This window comes from Dromaius novaehollandiae, chromosome 3 (assembly GCF_036370855.1).
Source record: "Dromaius novaehollandiae isolate bDroNov1 chromosome 3, bDroNov1.hap1, whole genome shotgun sequence".
Classification (NCBI taxonomy): Eukaryota; Metazoa; Chordata; class Aves; order Casuariiformes; family Dromaiidae; genus Dromaius; species Dromaius novaehollandiae.
In genome coordinates this window covers 67199188-67220848 of record NC_088100.1, presented here as the reverse complement: position 1 = coordinate 67220848, position 21661 = coordinate 67199188, and the positions used below count along the sequence as shown (strand labels likewise).

Here is a 21661-nt window from a genome sequence, read left to right as displayed (position 1 = left end):
AATGTGAGCACAAGGTAGTTGGGCGCCAGAGTCTCATTAAGCAAGAGACCCTAACTAGATTGCTTCTTTGCATCTTGGTAACTTAGAACAGCAGCATGTGGGACTGGAGCAAATTCATCAGCAAAACCAGCTACATAAAGGATTCCCAGTGGGATTCAGAGACTTTCACATAACATGGAATGGGACCTGGACAAATGATGGGCTTCAGCACGCTGTTTTTAAACCCTATTATGTTCAAAAGGACTGTACAGTGAAAAGCACAGCAAGTTCTGTGACCAGCTCATCCAACCTTCCTTCCACACTGTAAGCTTTCAGCTCGAGTTTGCACCCTGCAGTACCTTAGCTTTGGGCTGACCACACTCTATGAAAGAGGAGTAGGGCTTGCTGTATATGCTAGTGGCTGAACTACAGTCTGCCCATGCCTGACTCATTCAGGCCCTCTAAATGAGAGCTTGGACACACATCAAGGTGCTGAGCACACTTGGACTTTTCCCTTCAGGTATCTCCAGAGCTTAGCCTTAGGCACACAAGCTGTGTAGGTGGCAGACAAGTTTTGAACTTGTGAATGAACTGAGACTGCTCTTACAGATAGTTAAACTATACTGTATGAGGACCCTATCATTTAGAAACTTGGCTGTCTTAGGCTACCATTGACTTTATTCTTTCTAAGTAGTGCCTTCCAGGGATAGTATTTCATCCAATCTGAGGATATTCCAGTCTGGCCCATAGAGGTGTGTTTATTTTCTTCATAACAAAAGAAAAAGGTGAGAAACAGAAGGTGCTTGTTCTAGGTGAAAAACAGAATGGAAGGGAAAAATTCAAATAAACCCAGAAGACATGGCAGGTCAAAGTGCAACATTCGCAAAATGCTCATATGCAACAACATGAAAGCCTTGATCCTGTGAAAAGTGTAGCGCATGCAATGGAGCCTGTTTTGCTTATAAGAAAAGAAAACAGTCCTATTTCCAGTACATTTCTCTCCTAATTTCTTTTTGCTAAAAACATGTTTGTTTTTAAATTAATTCCCTTGGGGAAAAGACAAGAGAAATGGGTGCTGTGGAGTTGCAGGAAAAATAAATACTGTGAGTTTGAACTAATTAAAAAAATGACCCATGCACCCAGGCAACATGGTGGAGACATGGATTTTGTTCTTTGGCTATTTCTGGAGGCTGAAGGAGAACGAATGGATTGAATTGGCTGCTTCTCCCCATTGCACGTTGAACCAGAAGATCTCTACCCTTTATCATTCAATGTAGAGAGCAGGTAGGCAAGGAAATTTAAATATAAGAAGCCACGCAATCCATATACTCTGTGTTTTGACGTGATCTTTGCAGCAGTCCATCCATAACTTGTGCTGTGTTTGGGGGCACTTCAAGTCTGGCATGCCAAAGTTTGGGATTGGACTAGAAGCAATCTTTCTATTGTGGTAAACTAGCTGTTTAAAACTCTTTCTAGTAAAGTCTCCTCTCTACCACTTCTGCCCCCTTTCTGGAAAACTGTGAGCCAATGCTTGGGTCAGCAGGTGGCTTCTCTAGTCCAGGTAGACTCATGGTTGGAAACCTCAACAGCTGAAAAAATTACTTCTCTCTACGCACATTCTCCCATCCCTCTTCCCTCTAGAAGCCCTGCAGGCTGGCTGGCTCTATATCCCACTGGGATCAGACTGTATTTATGTGGCTGCACACCCTTAGCTTCCTATGGTGAACATACAGCAACCATGCTAGGCTTCAGTGATCACACCAATATTTAACCTGCCCAGAGTACGTGAGCCCAAGAGCCTCAGAGTGCCTCTCTTCTATAGCATGTGTACTGATGCATGCTGGGTGTGTCTAGTTTTAAGTGCAAGGCAAACTCATGCTTGATTGACAGAGGTGACGTACCTTTTGATTCCAAGTTTGTCCATGTTTTCAGTGTGGCTGGGGTCTCAGTCGAGGACAGTTTTCAAGTCCTATGACTGCTTCTCTGTTCCAGTATGAATAAACAAAGGCAGATGATCCAGTTCTCAGTGTCTTTGCCTGAAAGGATATAAATCACCTCTTAGGTATTATTTCTTCACATGTTGTGTCATTTGCTGAACAACTGAGTGAGCAATACTGAAGGATTATAAGTGAGCCAAGGCTACAGAACATAATGCAACTTCACAGCAAGATATGACAATGCAGTTCTTTAATACAGTAATGTTATTTCGTGGAAGACCAGCTGAAGTAAAATCGATTCCATGCTAAATTGTGTTCCCCTTCAGTCCTTTTAATTTCTAACAAAAGCATGGGAAAGATATCAATTGCCCCTAAATAATCTCTAAATAATGTACTACAGACTGGTGGTGAGCGGCACTCTCCCAAACCTTTATTTTTATTAAGAAAACCCTTGTATGTATGCATTACATAGAATATCAATAATAGCAGCTGAAAATAAAATAAATGTGATGTTATAAATGCATGTCTATTTTATCATCCACTACATCTCATCTTTGTGAGAAAATGCTATTTTTTATTCCAAGCTATATAAGCCGCAAAGTTAACGTATACAAACTGTATATTTTAGCTGTGTCAAAATCTAAATACCTACATCCATGATGTGAGCAATTAAACAGAAATGCATTACAAGCTATACATAAATCAGTAACAAGCCATTAGTTCTAAATACAATTCCACAAGGAAAGGACTTGACTATCGTGGATGCTGGACTATTCCATGGAAGGAATTTCTTTGATCCATCCTTGTGAAATTCCACTTCTTTCAATAAATGCAACTCAGGGGTAAATTTTTGGACAGTACCTTCATAATATAGGGCAAGCCAACTTTAAGACTGCTATGGTTCAGAGTGGTTCAATAGGTGGCCAGTGAACTCAAAGGTCTACACCGCTTGAAAGCCAGTTCAGGGGAGGGTGCTGGCTTCATTACAGCCCCTAGGGCACAGCAGGGTGCTGTCACTAAAAGCTCGTCCCTGCAGTGAGCTAACACAGCTGTTGCCTGAGAGGACAAAATAACCAGAGAAGAAACCACCTTTTTACTTCTGGCAAAGTGCTTGGATCCATCTCTCTATGGAAAAAGTTTGGCTGTTTCTAGCATAGCGATTACTCTGCAGGAAAATCCAGTCCCAGATAATTTAGTCTTTCTTTACACCCCCCAAAAAATTTACAAAGTAAAGGCTAACTAAAGCCTTGAAAGGGAATTGCTATACAGTAAGAAAATGCTTTGCACATGTCTAAGGGCACAACATTGCATACAAGTCCATAGAGAGCTTTAGACCGAGCTTTCCCAAGGACCCTGCACCTGTACGCATATTTAGGTGCTGGGAAAGCTGCTACATCAGCCTGTCCCATCATGCTAAGAAGGTGGATTAAAAGGACTAGACATAGCAAGGGCAACCAGAGAGAGTGAACAGAGAAAGCAAATTAGTGCCTTTCCTTTATAAATTAAGAGATGTAAAGGTATTATAATGGTTTTTAAACCTAAAGAGGAAACTATTTCATATTCCAGCTTTATGGTCCCAGTATTTAGCTAGTTCACAAAGTTCCTGACACCCTTCTCACACACATGCAACATTTCTCATTTGACTACTTTTTCAATTAATAAGACAGCCTCACATATGAACAAGCTAAACTAGGATACGCCTTATTATGCAAGTGGGAAACAGCGCTGGGGAGTAAAAGCGCTTGGCAAGTTGTACCAGGAATATGTATGAGGCTCCTGGTAATGTGGAGACTTTTGCTATTTATCAGGCTAATACCAAGGAAAGGGATGATCCAGTAGAGAGCTTGAGGTTTTATTTCTTGACTCTGCCACTGACCCTGTGCAGATAATGTGATAAGTGCCCAGTGTCTCAGTTTACTCCTCTAAATTACAGTGCATTCAGTAATACATCAGATGGTGGGTTTGAGACTAAACATGTATAAAGCAATTTTGATTTCTTCCATCAAGTCTCTCATCAAGTGTAAAGTGCCTCCAGGGAAAGGCAGCTGATTAAACAGATTTCTCCGTGACATAATGAATTTGCAAAACCCCTCAAGTTTTGTTTGGAGACATTCGGGGAAAAATACATTCATCCACAGAGGGCGAAGCCCGCCGAGAGGGACAAGTGCTCCATTTCCTCCGCCCTGGGACCTGACGAGCTCTGCCCTCCCACCTGGGGTGCCAAGAAGCATTTTTGGCCGACAGCCGTGAGGGGAGTGGAGCAGAGCAGTGCCACCCAGGGCGCAGAGGCAGCAGCCCCTGGGCCCAGCGTCCTGGTCATGGCCTCTTCACACTCACCGGCAGGCGTGACCCACGGCACCCCTCTGCCTGCCCAGCTCTGGCACTAAACCCCCAAGACAATGCTCTTTTGGGCAAGGTCTCCTCACATAGGGAGCATTGCCTTGCAGCACAGGAAAGACGCACAAGGCTTTTTCCAGCACGCAGGTCTTGTTTTTAATGTGACTCAGCTTGGGAGAGTCCATAAGGATGACATGGCTTGTGCTTTATTAGCAGTTAGGTTAATGTTTGGAAATAAAAAGACTGATGGTTTTATCTGTTTAATCATTTGGCACTGCCAAGAGCTACCATAAGCACAGCTTAACAGCGCATGCAGAGAGTACAGGCTGACATTCATTACCCACCACTAAAATCCAAACATTAGCACACAAGTTGTGTAGCAGGCTGGCAGGGGCAGGCAGCCAGCCTCACAGTTATTGGAGTGACTCAATGATAATTTTTCTTCATGGAGGATTTTAAATCTCCCTTCAATGGAAGGAAATAGGGATGGATGAGGTGGGCTAATTTTGAAGTCTGGCAGTTCATTTGTGTTTGCCCAGCTTTCCTGTGCCCTCAGCTGAACTAAGGTACAGAGTTGAGGATGAAAAGCCTCCTCTAGTTTTTCCCTCCTATTGTTTTATTTGGCATGTGGGCATCCCCCCTGCCGTTTTCAATCCCCTCTCTCCAGGTACGCTCCTAGGAAAACAGTGGTTGCAATGCAGATTCACCACCCACAACCAGGCAATGACAACACTGACCTGCCATATGCAGCTAGCAGCAGATATAGCAATTTATCACTATAAAGCGATCGGATGGATGGATCACGCAGCCAGCTGGCAATGAGACAACATTGTATCTGGCAGATAACATCAGTCAAAAGTGCAGGATAAGAGTCAACAGGAGCCAAGGGGCACAAGCAGGTTGCCTCCACAGAAGACAGCTAGCTCAGCTAATGTTTTATCACCACTAACAAAAAACAGAACAAAGCAAGCCATGCCCAAGCCAGAAAACAGCATAGGTGCAACCGTTAGACTTATTGATCCTTTGAAACATGTAGAGCAGAGTCTGGACTTTTTTGGTTGAGTTGCACAGAACACATCTCCTTCTGCACATAAAGTAAATGGAGAGAAAGGCCACTGAAATAATCACACTGCAGTTTCATTCAAAGCAGTGCTTCCTTGGATGTGCAAACATATGCCTTGCTGGCTTCTGGGAAGGTGCATGGGGGTATATATATAGTCCAGCTGGCCCAGCAATTTCAACCAGTAACCATTGTGCAGTTCGAAGAGGGCTGAGCAGCTTATAACATGAAGTGATTTTTGTAAAAGCTTCTCAGACAGCCTAGCAAAAGTACAGGTGGACTGTCACATAGGGGATGGGTCCCTGCAGCAGCCACAATTTTGAACAAGACAGAGCTCCCGCAGGGCTGGCAGACCTGAAACACAAGAATAACTCCGAGACCCCAGTAGCTTTTGTAATTAATTGTCCTACATCTTATTTCTTTCTTCTGTTTTTATTTCATGGGTATGAACTATTTTCCAGTCAAAAGGGCAATAACATCAGCTCATGTTCTGGACCACATTCTGGTGCATCTGGGATATTTCTAACAGAGAAAATGCTGTCGGGAGTTGCCCATGGATTTAACATGTCAGCTCAACACTTTAATTCCTGACTCCTCTGCCAGAGCTACACTGTTTACTAGCACAAAAATAAGCAGGGACTGAGCTCTTCCCACTCTCCCTGCCTTTCCTCATATACTTACCAGAAAAATAGCTGGAGCATACCACACACAGCACAGGACCCAGACTCAAGCAGCCTTCAAACAGGCTTTTCCCTGTCCCAAGCCATTATGCTAGAACTAGTCAAAATTTAACACTTGCAAGAAAATAATGACTTTAGAGCAGTCAGGGTGGGGGGAACCCAAACCTGAACTTTACCACACCCAGAACATGCTACCACTTCCTCCACTAGCAGGATCCCACAACACTAAGCACTTGGGGGTGGGGGGGACAAAGGAGAAGGAGAGGAAAAAAGCCTACTACCAGCTTTTTAACCCCAGCTTTAAGGACAGCTTTACTCAAGCAACTGCATAGTTTCCCTCCGGCTTCACATTTTGAGCCTTGCCATCCTAATGAGAAACCCTTGCCAGCTGGATCTGGCTCCCCAGTGGCCTCCGTGATGAGGACAAGCGCCTGGAGACCTACCTGCCAGGCTGAGTCGTCGAGTGCCCTTTGCTTCCCCAGTCCCCCATGCTGTGCAGCATCCTTTGGGGCTGTGGTGGAGGGGACAGCAGGCCACTGGGCAGCAAAAGCAGATCACAGGGAGGGCACCAACGAAGCAGCAGCAGCCAGGGCAGGAAAAAGGGTTGCACAAACCGTGTGCCAGGAGTGTGCAGCTTTGGTCCCAAACCTTAGACAAGGGTGCAGGGTTTGCATGCATGTCTGGTGTAACCACCATTTTGTTTTATAGCAGCGTTTCTTTATTACACTTTTTTTTTCCCTGTATTTTAGTCACAGCTGGTTGAGGAGGCTTCACTTTCTCTTGGAGTTACAGTTCAGTCAAAGCCCAACTTTAAAAATACATTTTCTAAATATGCACTATTCACTCTCGTCCTCGGTGATTTGACTGGCAGAAATAAGAGCTGCAAAAGCAGATCTTGACAGTCGTCCTTAAGCCTTCCTTAATATGGAAACAATCACCTGCCATTTAAAGCATGTTTTTAAAGTGGCATAGTGTGCTCAAGAAAATGAATGCATCTGGAGTCTCATTCTCTTCGTTTTCTAATACAAACTTATTTGCAGAGATTGCAGAAGTGCATGGGAGAAATAACAGATCCTTCCAGGTGGCCCCTCAAAAACCATCCAGGCCTATTTTCTCTCATTTTATGTAAATGCACTGCATATGGGTGTGCATGTGCATGTATTTTCCCTTCTGCAGACAGCCACTGGCACAGCTTTGAACTTGTGTCTCATGAAATCCAAAGGATGAGCATATGTTCATGTGCAGAGGGGGGACTAGATCGCACCTTGCAGCTGTGGGAAGAGGAAGGCACAGGTGTTTCCTCTGGAACATGTTACATTAACTCTGTCTCATATGGTGGCAGCTGCCCCAGCACAGAGACTCCTAGATATTTGAGACATCTTGCAGAGAAGGTGAAATTGAAATGACATGCAGAACTGCGATAGCAGCGGCCCTGGATTGCACTGTAGCGTCTATGCAGTGCAATGAAGGAACCAAAACCAGTGTTGTGCTTGCTCCTGGACCCTACAATATGGATAGCATGTGGACCTAATCAGGAGGCGATTTCAGTCAGACCAAGTTCTGTTCTCGCTACTCCAGATCACCAGCGGTTCCCTTTTGAATTGCTGCAAGGATTTTGTTGGAAGCTGGAACTAACCCTTAAATTCTGGAGTACGGAGAGGGATTAACTTTCCTCCTTAGCCATTTTTGGGCTAAGCTTTTTTAACAAGCACAGCAGAGGACTAGGGTTTATTCACACTCCTTTTGCTCACCACTCGTGTGTTCGGGACACATGCCCTACTTTATGCAGTGCCCATTCGTTTCAGATCTGTCTATGAGACGTGGCGAGTACCTGTGACTGCAGCTGTATCCTGGGAGGCACAGAGGTATCCAGCAACTTTAAAAGAAGGCCTAGGAGGCCTGTTGCTGGGGACCTAAGTTATGCTTACAGAATGACCCCACAGTAAGCTAAACATTATTTTTCATTAAAAGACCTCCTAAGAACAAAACTGGAATTGTGTTATGGTAAATTTAGCTACAGAGTCTTGGAAAAGGATGTCTAGAGAGCCAGCATCCTTCACCTTATCACCAGAATGTCTCAATTCTGACCTGACATGCAAACATGGTCAGTCCTTGGTGCCAGGTGTAGCACTATGTTTGTGGTCTGTTACAAATGCCAGTCTGCAAGGGAATGCATTGGTTTATGGCATACAAGTAAAAAGCACTGAGCTAAGTTCAGCTGCATTTGCCTTTGCTGGGAAAGGAAATAATTATTCTATTTGTTTTGCTTCCAAGATGTGAATAGCAAACGTGTTTCTCACCTCACTGAGAGGAAAAATCACACCCAATATGGTTGAGGTGCACCCCTTTTTACTGAGCAGCATGACAACCTTGCAATTCGAACAGAATATTTTTTTGGCTGTTACCTTCTGTTTTTTTTATGTGATTTATCATTGAGAGATGCCTCACACATGAACATCTTGGGTTGTTTCCTATAAAATGGCACAGCTCATATATAAAAGGAAAGGGAAAAGCAGAAAAGAGTGAAACTGATTTCAAACACGCTTTCAGAGGAGATGATTTAGCTGCAGTCTGGAGGCAAATACTCAGCCAAAGGAAAAAAATCACCCCTTTTAAAATCAGCCATGCTGGTCTGCCACCAGGAATGGGAGTGGGCAGATTGGTCCTTCCCAGGGGCTCGAGGAACCTACGTGATAATTCTTTTCTTGGAATATGTGACCTATGATACTGCCATGGCTACTGCTTTTTTAATTTATTTTTACAGTGAATGTGTTGCGTCTGAGATCGTCTTTTCCAAAGCTCGTACATATCTTCTAGAAAGCTAGTGGCCAGAGGAGAATGTCAGTATTTGTGTCTTGTGACAAAAGGCAATGTTTCGGAACAGAAAGAATATGAGCATGACAGACATCTTGACTGAGAATGCACCCAATACTGCTGTTTTCTGACTCACTGCAAGCTCCTTTCTGGGACCTTCCCTCATTTTTCAGACATTGGACGTTATGACACAAATGTATTAAGATCATTGTGTGCAGCATGGTTTCCTCTGATCAAAGGTCTCATGAAACAGAAGCTCTTCAGTACAGCTGGTATTTGGTAGTGTAGAGTTGCCCTCGTCTTCTCAGGTTAGGTGACAGCAGTCTCTGTCCCCGTGTTACTTCTTGGCCTCAGTCCTCTTGCAGTAATGTGATCCACAAAGTGAACATTAGAAATGTTTTCTGGGTCAGGGATTTTCCCCCGATAGGTTTCAGAAAGGCCCTTCTGTTTCTCTCAGCTCTTGTGTCACCTCCAACTGGTCTTACACAACTAACGCTGGTCCCAGGAGTGACCAGGCAGCCGCTGGCCCCAAAGTATGTTTCATTCTAGCTATACTACTTTGATCAATCAAAGCAACTCAAAAGCAGATGAAAACAAGTAGCTACTCTGATTTGCTGGTCGGTTTCATGTCTCATTCCTGGCTACCTGCCTGACACGTCCTTTTCAGTCCTTGTTGCTTTCTGAGCAAGTTTTATTCTGATCAAGGTGATGTTGGTGAAAGGGTAGGCAATCCCGTGACCAGCTCTGTAAGTATAGACACACAGAAAAGGATTGCATTACATTTTTATCCCAGATCTCTGTCAGAACAAGCTCTATGGTGTGAAGATTCATCATTGTACCTAACAGCTCTTTCTGTCATGGGAATTCTCTGAATAAACCTTTCTGCTCATGCGCCGTGAGCCTTCCCTGCCTGCTGTAGGGTATGAGTGCACTCCTGAGATTTCACCAGTGACTCTCTGAAAGGAGAGATCTTGCAACATTGACTATTATGTCTAACTGTTGTATGTCCCACTGCCTACTACAATCCTACTACAACTGTGTGCCCAGATTCCTTCTACGATTCAGAAAGAGAGCAAAGCAGTATGAAGCCTTGTGGGCTGAGAACAACCACCTGCCACGATGCCAGATGCTAAGGAGAAGGGTATAATCCAAAATCCTGAAATCTTGCCAAGAATTATTCCAGCCTGGAAAGAGCGATCTCCCTGCATGCAGCATTCGCAGCCTGGAAATGTGACTGGAATGAGGTGCCCAAAGGTCCAGACTGAGGTGCTTTTGCTCAGAGGTCAGGCATCCTCCCACTGGGGTGATTTTGAGCAGGTGTACATGTAAGCTTTTAGGTGCTTAAATAGTCTTATATCGAAAACTCAAGCTCCTACATCCTTGATATCCTTACGTATTTAGTGGGAAAGTGAGAAAGGCGGATATTTTGACCATACATGTTTCAGAGACAGTTGTTTTCAAGGCGGGGCTCATCTTGTCTGGGTTCAACCATTTAAATCATGTGTCTGGTCTAAGTGAGCCACACTGGTTCCCCCATGATTTATCCCACTGCAAGATATATGTATAAGAGAGAAGGAGTGCATTGCCCCTGGAGCTACCTCTCCTGGCGGGGCCAGCCTCGGCATAAGGAGGGATTGCGCGAGTCATCCTGCCTGTTCTCCTTTTTGCCCCTCTTGTTTGGGAGGATTAGGCACAACATCTAGAGAGGAGGAAGAAAGGTTTGGCCCAAGCAGCTGTGTAAAGGCAATTGCCTGCTGGCGTCATGTTCCTTGGAGGGTTTTTCCTTTCCAGGGTGAGCTGGAGCAGTTCCCAGGCTAGGCGAGGGTGCAAGTGTCATTTATAACAGCTCCTAAAGACTGCTCCAGCTACCCTGGGTGCTGTGGGACCAATTCCTTTTTCCTTCCTGAAAGTCACATGCTAAGCACAGCTCAGCTGGAGTCAAGGACCAAAGCCAGCAAATTTTACATACTGCATAGACTGCCATACCAGGCACACTGTGGGTGAATTAAGGACATACTTTCAGCCTTAATTCTGGGTTTCCTAGGTTTTGTCAGTTTAAGCCAGATTCCTAATGTTATTTTAATGCCATTGTTTTGTGTGTGAATAATATGCTTTTTATGCCAAACCGCAAGTCCTGGAACTAATATCTCATAAAAATGCCTGGAGTCCAAAGCTAATAGCTGTTATTCAACTGATCAAGTGATGCCTAAAAAAAATTACAGATTAATGTTATTCCCAACAGGAAGGTAAAATTAGACTTGACTTCTGGTGCGGCAGGGTGCTATTTAATACAGTGTCTGATCAATGGCAGGAGGATGTGACTTAGGGTGGATGGATAAGAAATGGGGCTGGCGTCAGCCGAGGGGCAGGTGCTCGCCTTGCTCCCACCAGCGCTGGGGCGCTTGGACAGGGCAGCAGGAGTGGGGAGGGGAAGGGACGCCAGGGGAAGGGGAAGGGGAGCCAAGCTTGTGGGCTTAGATAGGTGCACATGCATTTCAGGCTGAGAAATCAAGCCACAGGATGTCAGCACAGCCTGTGAGAACGGCTGGCTTTCCGAGAGAAGTGACTGTCTCTCCTCAGCAGCACGCAGGAAGATCTCTTTCCCAGAACATCTTCTTATTTAGGAAACTTGCCTCATGATGGCAAGCGAAGCAGAAGGCTTATTTAGGAAGAAGACAACGAGATGTGGCCTGAAGTCAGTGCGTGTGTGTAGAAGCGCAGACGCATGAGAGGCAGTTCCTTGCTCGCAGTAACAAATGCAGCCCCGAATGGGCTGGAGGCCCAGACGGCTGGTATGCTCTGCCTGCGTCCTCACATGCTCGTTCTGGAGTTGCAAGATATCGATTATTTCTCTGTTACAACACAGAGGGATTATCTAGATTAGCTTCTGCAGAGGTGAGAAATAAATGTGTCATGTACACTGTTTGTTTTGCTCTAATTGGATTCACACCCTCATCGTGAATAAATCTCCTTTTACTCCAGCTCCTGTGGTTCTGCATGGCTGGGAATGGGGAAGGACTCTTCTGGGGATGGGCAACCAGTTCCCAGCTGCACTGGGACTGGGATCACTGGAGCCACAGACAATGTGCGTGGCTGGGGAATCTCTTTCTCTCTCGGTCATGCCACAGGTAACGCTTCTCAACCTCAGACAGCTTTTGGCAGCACAAGATGAAAGCCCCTCTTTGAAAAGAGAAATCTGAGTTTCTCAGTCATGCGGGATGTGACTTGCACACCTGCTCTAGATAACCTGCAGCTGAGCATCACAGCCCAGCAGCGTGGCGGATGGTGCTTATCAGGTTCACATTCAGCAGGGCAAGCTGTGCTGTATACTAAAATCGTCAGAGAATTTTCTGCTGCAACTCATCATCTTTTCTAGCTGTTTTTCCTGGCTCGCTTGCTCAGAAATGTGGAAAGTACCTGCAGCAGTGGTGGCTTTTCACATCCATCCTTTACAACTCTGGAAACAAAATGAGTTCAGATGGAAAAGAAAGAAAGTGCATAGTTTAGCAATCCTAGGTCTGAGTGGTTGTAAAGTGCTAAGCATCCTCACTGTGTTAATCCCGATAAACAAGTAATGCTTTTCAGTCCTGTGTCCCTTGCGCTGCGGAAACTTTTGATATCTCTTTACTGACCATTGTGGTTTGAAGCTAACTTCTGCCTCTGAGTCAGACGGGTATAAAAAACCTTGGACTGGCTGGAATGAGCAAGGATCTCTTGACTTGCACAGTAGAAAATAGACACAAAATAAATAATTGAGTCAAAGAGAAATTTGTGGTCTAATTTTTGCCTGAATATGCATTTCAGAGCTAAGCTTTAAACTTGAAATTCTTCCATTTTATTCCATGTTCCTGCAGAGAATGAATGAATGTTACATGAGGAAGGCAGATTTCTGTGGAGAGCACCTGCTCCTACAGTTTCCAAAGATGTCCTGTGTTTGCAAATTCATCTGGACCCACATAAGCCCCTGTGACTCGTCCAAGACAGTTAGCTAGGTCTTACTTGAACTTGTGCACATATATTATACTTGACAGAAAATTTCTCTTTTATTTCTGTTTTGGTCATGTTTCTTCCAATGACAGATTGTTATTTTTTTGTTGGTTTTATTACTCAATAACTGGATACAGAGGCATGATATATATCCATGTGCTAGATATATTCTCTCCCTGAGATGGGCATTTGAGTGATTTGGTGTACATATATATATACATATACATATATATAGAAAGAGAGAGAGCCATAATTTTCGGTAATGCCTTTTGCCTTGCTCATTTGATCTTGTAGACTCACTTGTTTGAGTACTTCTAGAGACAACAGAAGGTGCTAAATATACAGTTCAAATTGTAAAGGTAAAGTTACTGGCCAACTGTGAATGGGTAAGAATTTAAGTAATTTACCCAGCATCATATATGTAAACAGAGCATCCAGTTCTGCAGAGCAGCTTTCAAATTCCTCCTCTTTCTCTTCCTATGCTGTCCTGCCTCATTTACTGCACATCATATAAGGGACCCTCCCTTCTTGCACAGTTCTGATCACCCCTAGAGCAGTATCCATCCTGACCAAAAAAAAAAAAAAGAGAGGCTGAAACACAAAAACGTGTGTTTAACTAATTTGAGGGAACTCTTTTTTAATACAGACAATACAATCTATTTTTCCTTATCTTCCCTTTTGGAAATGTCTGAGCCATTTTAGTAGAAAAACTTCCCTCAATATTCAGCCAGAAGCAAACATGTAGAATTTTCCTAGCAGGGAAAATTCCAGTCTACATAATAAAAGTTAGCTAAAAGGAAAATAACCGAACACAGAGTCTACTAATAGAAAATATGAGATAACTTGGGCAATTGGAAACACTATAATGCAGGAATCATTGTATCTCCACTGAAGTTTACCACCTCTGGAATGGAGCTGTCAGTTGCTTTAATTCCACAGAGCAGTGCTATATAAATTTTTAGGGCAAGAAACAAATTGCATACTATTTCTAAAGAAATTGCTTTGCTATCACAGCACCCACACAGCAGAATGCAAACGGCAGTGAGCAGAAAGGGAAAGGCTAGATTTATGCAAGCGGGAACGTGCCGGGTGCTTGGGGTAGCACAGCTGAAAAGCTGGCAGGGGGAATGGACAGACTTTCAGCCCCATCTCGCTCTGCTGCCAGAGGGCGATGTAAAGGGGAACGTGTCACTCCTTTGCAGCTTGCTAGTAAAAATCCTCAGCACAATATTAAGTTAAATCTCTGCCTACAGTAGTTTCCAAATCACAGAGACCTTGGGAATTTATCTGGGGGGGAGAGGTTGGCTTAGGAGGCCTAGACAGAGAACAATGTTGTGCCTCTTCAAAGAGAAAATACAAATATTATTTAATATCTCCAATCAGGCAAGTTCATAAGTGAGCCTGCCTGATTGTGGACTGGCATATTCGTCAACTTAGTATTCAGGAAAGGGAACAATTACCATAGCAACATTCCCATTATCTGACATGTATCATGCAGATCATGTAGTCAAGGCAGCGCAGCACCCTCTCACACATGTGCTCTATGAACTTTTGTATTACTGACAATATTAAAGAGAAAAATGTCTCATGATTGACACACTTGCCTGTGATTTTTATGACTCCTTAAAAAAAGATGGAAATGCTCCCCTTCCCCCATGCTCCTCCTTTGAACTGTTTTCTCTCCATCCCACTGAAATGATGAGAACAGCTCATGCCCCAGATCTGCAGATATATGTTCCTGACAGTAGTCCTACGCTATGCAAATGTGTAAACTGCAAAATGCAGAGGGTTTTAAAAAATTAAGTGTATCTAGCAGAATCTAAATTCCGAGTAAAAGCACTGAAGGGAATTAAAAATCTTCCAGTATCTGCATGATTACCGCTCTATAAAACAAAGCCCTACAATTTTTTCTTTTGTTTTTTGTCCTGGGTTACTCTTAAATCTGCAAATACATATGCCAATCATATGTATGGCACATGTCAATATATATGCCACTGTGCGCGGGGGCCGAGTTCACGAGTAGAGCACAATACTCTGCGTTTCCACCCGCGGTCTGGCTAACCCCAGCCCAGCTGCCAGCAGCTGAGGGTGGGATAGCTGGGGCTACATAGACTTCCCACCGAAAGAAAAGCCCTGCCGCACATCACACAGGACTAAGACACTACGAACAGGCTGCTGCAACACTGTGCAGTGTACCCACCTTTGCAACCTTGGCAGCAGCAACAGCCAGATACTTGATTTTGCAAGCGCTGTGGATTTAATCCCACAAGTTGCTATCCGGCGGCCCTCCTTCTGGGCTTACTTTCTACTCCAGTATTGTGGCTTCTCCAAAAATTCTGTAACACTACAAAAAGTTAGACTAAAACCGTATCACCGCATACATATTTACCTGTAATCACGTCTATCTCACCAGTGGTTCTGCCATTAAAAGTATCACAAGCTATTGCCATGGAGTCGTGCCTACGTGATTTTTTTTTTTTTTTTTCCCCCTCAGTGCTGGGATTTGCCTGCCCTGCCGGAGCCCCCGGGGCAGGATGCCTCTGGCATCTTTTTACATGAGGGTTGGGCTCAGTAACTCCTTCGGCTTTGAGCCCCTTCCTTGGCAAACGGGCTCAAAATGCTGCATAACTCTGTGGTCTCAGCAGAGGGAGACTAAGCCCCACTTTGGCTGAGGGCTTCTCCCAGGAAGTGAGAGGCACCTGGCCGTGGCTACACCTAAGCGAGGTAACCTTTCCATAATGGGTTTATTGAGCAGGTGGATGCTGAAGATGCAGCCAGCCAGTTACTTTCTCTCTCCTGCCTTTGGAGATCAATGCGGGCTCCTGCTCAGGTAGCTGTTTCCAGGGTGGTGCCAATGTCCTTGCTCTTCTCTTTTCCTTCTGTGCGTTTACGCAACTCCCCAGAGCTGCCTCAGGAGGAGTGGCTATAAAGTATTCCTGCTGGGCTGGTGAAGCTCCCCACTCGGTGCCGGGGCAGCTCCCTCGTACAGCAGCTCTGTTGGGGGCCAGGCAACGTCAGGCTGGCGCGAGGGCCCAGCTGAAGCCCCCGAGAGCATTTGGGGAAGGTGCCACTGGACATTTGGGGGCAGCTCCCTGCTGGACCCTGTGCAGTGCCGGCCATGAGGCAGCCCCATGAGCAGGCCATGCTCCTGAGCCTGCTGGCACACCGGCCTGCGCCGCGTGGGGCTGGCAGCGCCGGTTCAGTGCTAGCATCCACTGCCCGGAGCGGGTGCCGTGCACCCAGGAAGCACCCAGGAGCTCTGGCAGCGGTTGCTTCTTCAGCTTGGACCTGGGGGCCAGATGATTTGAAGGAACCAAATCTACACAGCGGATTAGGATGTGTGGGCAGAAATCAGGCTACAAGCATCAAATAAGCTTCAATTTCCCACTGCAGAGCAGAGGCACATTTACATGCATTGCTGTAAGCTGTATGCCTTGCAAATCTAAATATTTTAGTGTGTCTTATATCAGATATTTCTTTTTACACTCCCATCCTCCCCACCACTCCTCTCTGATCTACGAGGTCACTGTACAAAGCTTTGGTACCTTTCCTTCCCCGGGGAGGGGGACTGTAATTATGTTGTGGTCAATGTTGCTTAATGGTTCAGCTGTAATTACTTCTTGAATGAGTTGCTGCATTTTACTCAGGTTTGAGAACACTCTCTTCCTTTGTCTGCCCTAAAGCTGGTTGTTCCAAGAAATAATCACTGAAAAAATTCCTTCTTTAAAACTTGTCCCATCGTGACTCTTGGCCAGACTAAATACAGGTAGTGGAAGTCCTCCATTATCATAATTTTTGCTGTGTCTCTAAGTAAGTGTTGTGCACTTAATTGCCTCTTCCTACTCTATCACTACTAATACTCCTATCCTGTTAAGCCACCACTAAAGAAAATGGTTTGCAGCTTAATGCCATAGCAGAAGAGGGGTGACCCCTCCCCTCTTTTGTCCCATTACATCAGCCAGCTGTGAACTTAGAAGACAAATTGGGACCATTATTAAATAGGAATAATTTATTTTATTTTACATAGTAAATAAACTAAGACACATATTTAGAAAGCTATCCAGGCAATGCTCTGCCTGCAAAATTAAATTAAACATCCAGAAATGCAGAAGCGAAAATTTCTTAAGGAGCACAAGCTGCGCCAAGTTGCGCAGTCTGTAAATATTATGTATCCAGCAGAAACAGCCTGCAGAATACTGCAGATGCAGACCGGCCCAAGTGCTGCTGACAAAATAGCCTGCTGCTTGCAAGCCTTACACTGGTGGGAAAAGCAGGAGCACAAGAAACTGCACGTTTGGAGTTGCAATGCAATTAAAGCCCATATCAAGAATGCATGCTACAGAGGTACAAAACTTCTCCAGCCTAATGATTGATGTTTACTTTGTACGCACAAACTGTATTTAAAATGCTGGATTTGGACACCATGACTAGCTACAATATGAATAATATGAAAAAGATGCTATTTTACTTCTGTCACATTTTATACACTCTGAGGAACAGCAGATACCTCCTCTGGTGGGCCAAGAAGTCTGTGGCCTACCTTTCAAATTTCTGTACTGGCATTTATTGTGTTGAGGTTCAAATCCCTTTACAGCTGTGGTCTGAACAAGAAAAGGGCTCTTAAGGGAATAAGTCTACAACTTGCTCTTCTGGGTTACATTAAAATTATTGATTTCCATCTGTTACTCCAACAAAACACAGTGCATTTTAGATAAAAATAAAATTGCTCATTTTGGAGGCTATATGTTAAATACATTTGCTGTTTATGGTCTGTAAATTGGACAGTGCTGTCCTTAGAGTTACTTAATAATACAAGTCAGATGACGTCACTGTGCTCAAAAGACCTATTTTAACTGTAAACAGAAAAAGCTCTTTCATTTTGTTATGTCATTACAAGCACTATGGAAAGCTTCCCACCTGGAAGCCCACTTGCACCCTCATTCAGCAAAGCCTCTCTGTTCAGAAAAGCACCTGGGCATATGCTTTGAATTCAGCATGTGCTTAAGGACTTTCCTAAACAGATGATGACAGCTAGATCATTTTACTTTACAGACTAATGCCATTCCCCTTTCACTCCCCTTGTCTCAAAAAGGAGCGATCATTGCCACTGTAGAAAGTTAACCAGTCAAACCTGTAAATGCTTTTTTCTGGGGCTTCTACAGTAGTCAAAGTCGTATGTGCAAACCCCAGATCTAATACTGCAAGCAGACATATTGAAGACATATGCCCTTCTACAACACATGTGAACATGTTGGGTTTTTTTTTGCTTTACTGCAGCATCTGTGACCCCGGTTTAAGTGGCTGACAGAAGTGGCTTATGCAGCTCTGAACCGCAGGAGCAGTGCAGAGCAGCTGGCATACCCTAGTGGATATGACCTTTCCTACCAGTATGCATCATGCTTTAGTTGGATGCTTTCTTTTGTTGTTGATGATGGAAAGTGTTTATTTGTTGCCAATATTTGCCCCTGTTCACATTAAACATGGGAACATTACAAGACAGGATTAGTAGCATAACTCTGCCCAGGCTGCATTCAGAAGAGACCTCTCCTATTGCTTGCGCATTTACTCCCAGGACAAAAACACAAACTTACCTCGGTGATGTTAACCTTACTGTAGCGTTTCCAGGATATCTGAGGTTGACAGCCTCTTCAGGACTATATTTTAACTTGAGTTCCAGATTATCAGTCCTTTCAACATGCCGTTTAATGCTGTCAGAGTCTTCAGAGATTACCAAAGCTTATCTTAGAGCCCCTCGGGCTGGCCAATCTTCATAGAAAATGAAAGGGGAAGAAGAGATTGTTGTCAGGATTTTAAATAGTCTAATTGCAAATTCAAAAGCAAAAATCAAGTGAGGAACATAAGTCTTATAGACTGTCATTGCAAACTGTCATTTGGAAGCCTGTGGGATGGTTAGCCATTTTTCTGTCTAATTGCAGTGTCCAAGGCTTTGACATGCCTTAGTGACAATTTAGCTAATATTACTCAGGTGGGCTGAGAAGCAAAGAAGCAACTTTGTACTGGGGAAAATGTTTGCTGGTTTTCTTTAAAATGAGACTACGGTTACTACAGAGAGAGAGAGAGAGAGAGAGAGAGAGAGAGAGAAATGTGCTTTTTTCACATACAAGCTAAATCTCTGACTAAAATAATTTGATGTTGGAATTGTGGCAGAAGTTAGCAAATTATGGCAACAGAATGATATAAGAATGATAAAGTAACAGAATGATATAAGAACTGTGCATATATGTTTTGGGGTAGCCAAATGCATACAGAAAGCAAGGATGAGTTTTCTAAAGCCAGAAAGGGCATATAGTCACAGTGAAATTCATAGGACTCTGTGACTAGACCTTCTAATCATCTTTGAAAAAATCCCGATTTATTTGTCATATTATAAACTAGGTCAAGAGAGTATTATTTAGACTGTAAAGTCAGGCATTCAAGAGTGAGGTAATGTCAGAATTAAGACCGTCTGTTCAACCTTAATTTGGCCCCTTGTGAGTATGAATTATGATACTGCCTTTAATTAGATGATCACACAATATTTTTTCCTCTGCCTCATTCATAACACATGATGGATAGTGCTCACTGACAAAACATTATTTTGTTTTTTCTTCATGGTTCAAGGTGTGACAGCCTGCTTTATTAACTGCATGCTATATCTTTTTCTGACAATAAAAGTAATCATTCCTTCATAGGCTTTTCTATGTGGTTTATCATTACAGCTACAAAATACTTAACAAATATTAGTAATTTAATTTTACTGGAGTCCTCAAGGGAAAGACTTGCTAGAAAAGCTTGCTAGACATGGAAAAAAATGTTTTCCACAGGTTGGGAATGAACACGGTCTAGAGGAGTGCTTTTTGGGTACACAGATCCCTAAGTTATTTATATTATTTTTCATATATCATAGGTTGGATTTAATGTTCTAAAATGTTTTTCACTTTAAATACTATGCTTCAAAGCTCATAGGAGGTGGAGAACTTTCTGAGATTTGGGAAGACAAATAGAATTCAAACCTTCTTGGAGTACTATAAATTTCATCAAACCAGTGACACCTACCGCATTTTGTGTCACATATATTGCTTTTGGTTGGCTAATATTACCAACCTCAGGGGCTTAAGGCCATAACTGATATCTAAGTTTGCTGGTCTATTGTTCTGAGGTTCTGAATATCCACATATTCACAGATATATGGGAAGACAATTCTAAGTGTCCCTACTTTGTACCTCTGAAAGGGAGTCTTCTTTCACTAGAACACCTAGCTAGGCATTCAGCTATGTAATTTTGGTCTCTGATGTTTTTGCTTTCTTTGTATTGTTATGGCATTTCTAATATCACTTGAAATGACATGGTATTAGAAGAAAACTTATCTTGAACAGGTGTGAAACTCAGTGAGAAAGGAGATTCTTTCCATCAACAGCCAGTTTGAGGTCTCAACCACATTGCATCAGTGGTACAAAAATTCAGGAGTGACATTCAGAGTGTGCTCTAGCAGAAGGTGTACAGCTGTGTGGTACTTTGGCATTTATTATTTTTATTTAACACATTTTCATTAGAAAGAGTTCTTGAATTCAGGGAAGGAAACAATCCCTGTGAAATCACAAAAAAGAAGCAAAAACATCCTAGTCTTAACAGTGGAACATGAGTTACGTAGGTTCTCCAAATGGGAAACAAGTCAAAAGGGTATGTGCTCTGGGTTTCCCCACCCTAAACCATGGTTGATAATCTCTTCATGGTGCAATGTGTGTCACTGCTGCTGCTACTCTTAAAAAATAAGGCCTGATTCTTTGGCACACTCATTTTCCACCATTACTTCCACATGCTACCAAAGCTTTCAAAAACAGTGACTTTAAACAGCTCATAGCTCACTGAAGCATGACTGGATCCATGTTTTCTTTCCTCGCTGAGTTTTGAAAGCCTGTTAAAATAACGGACACCTTACCACCTCCAATAACAACCATCTATTACAATCAAATCTTAGTTATCTGTGGATAGAGTAACCATGTTGCAGAATAACTGCGCCTATCTGCTAAGCCAGCTCAGGTCCAGCAGCATAATAACTCTAAAGCAAGGCCAAGCCACATGGCTACAGCTAATTTGCTTCCAAAGCCAGGTTGAATGCGTAAGCCGCATACTTGTTTTTATCTGGCATGGAGCTGGGGCAAACAAACACAGTAGACCCAAGACAGTTCTGTGCAGAGCAGGTCCAGATTTCTCTGAAGTACCCTCCTGATTTGGAGAGCGCTGGCTGTCTCTGAGGTGCTGCTCATTCAGCATGGGTCCACCAGGGTTTGCTAGTACCAGCTCAGTGCTGGACTTGTACAGAGCAGCTTTTGGGTTTTGCTACATTTTGCATCTCCCACACACTGAGAGAGACTGAGCTCAGCCACAGCAATGCACAAGTTAAGGCAGTCAGTCCAGGTCCAGTGCTCATCTCACTGTGGTTAAGTTTCCTGTCCCCTGCTGGGAAACACTGTGGAGACACCTAGCAGCAACAGTGCTTAGTTGGAGCTAATGTATCTTACTGGGCTTGATCTAGGTCTGTGCACAGCCACAGGTGTCTGCACTTTGCTTTCCAGAATAGCTTATTGTCCCCATGCTAGCCAGGTTGTCCTCTTACCTGGCTCTTCTCACACTGCATTACCTCTGACAGCGATGACTTCGCTGTGCAATGGAAAGCAAGAGACGAATGCAAGATGAATTAGTTTCTCCTTAGACTAGATCATCTGCAATGACAAAATAATTGCTTTTTCTGTAGAACATTCATTAAGGACTGCATTTGCCATAGTATTCTGCCTGGAAAGGATCAACTGTAGGAGCATTCGCTCAGATTTTCTATTTTCTGAAGCTTATAGGACAGCTATTTAAAT

General features: G+C 43.7%; 1 long non-coding RNA gene across 1 annotated transcript in view; it reads right to left on the bottom strand.

The window, feature by feature from the left end:
* LOC112995508 (uncharacterized) overlaps nucleotides 1-21379 on the bottom strand; it is a 31836-nt gene extending 10457 nt beyond the window's left edge. The window contains exons 1-3 of the long non-coding RNA XR_010388391.1: nucleotides 18386-21379; nucleotides 14995-15130; nucleotides 1881-2015 (exon numbers count right to left, since the gene is read on the bottom strand). This is a non-coding gene — a long non-coding RNA (uncharacterized LOC112995508). The remainder of the gene's footprint in view (nucleotides 1-1880; nucleotides 2016-14994; nucleotides 15131-18385) is intronic.
* Between the last annotated feature and the right edge of the window lie 282 nt (nucleotides 21380-21661).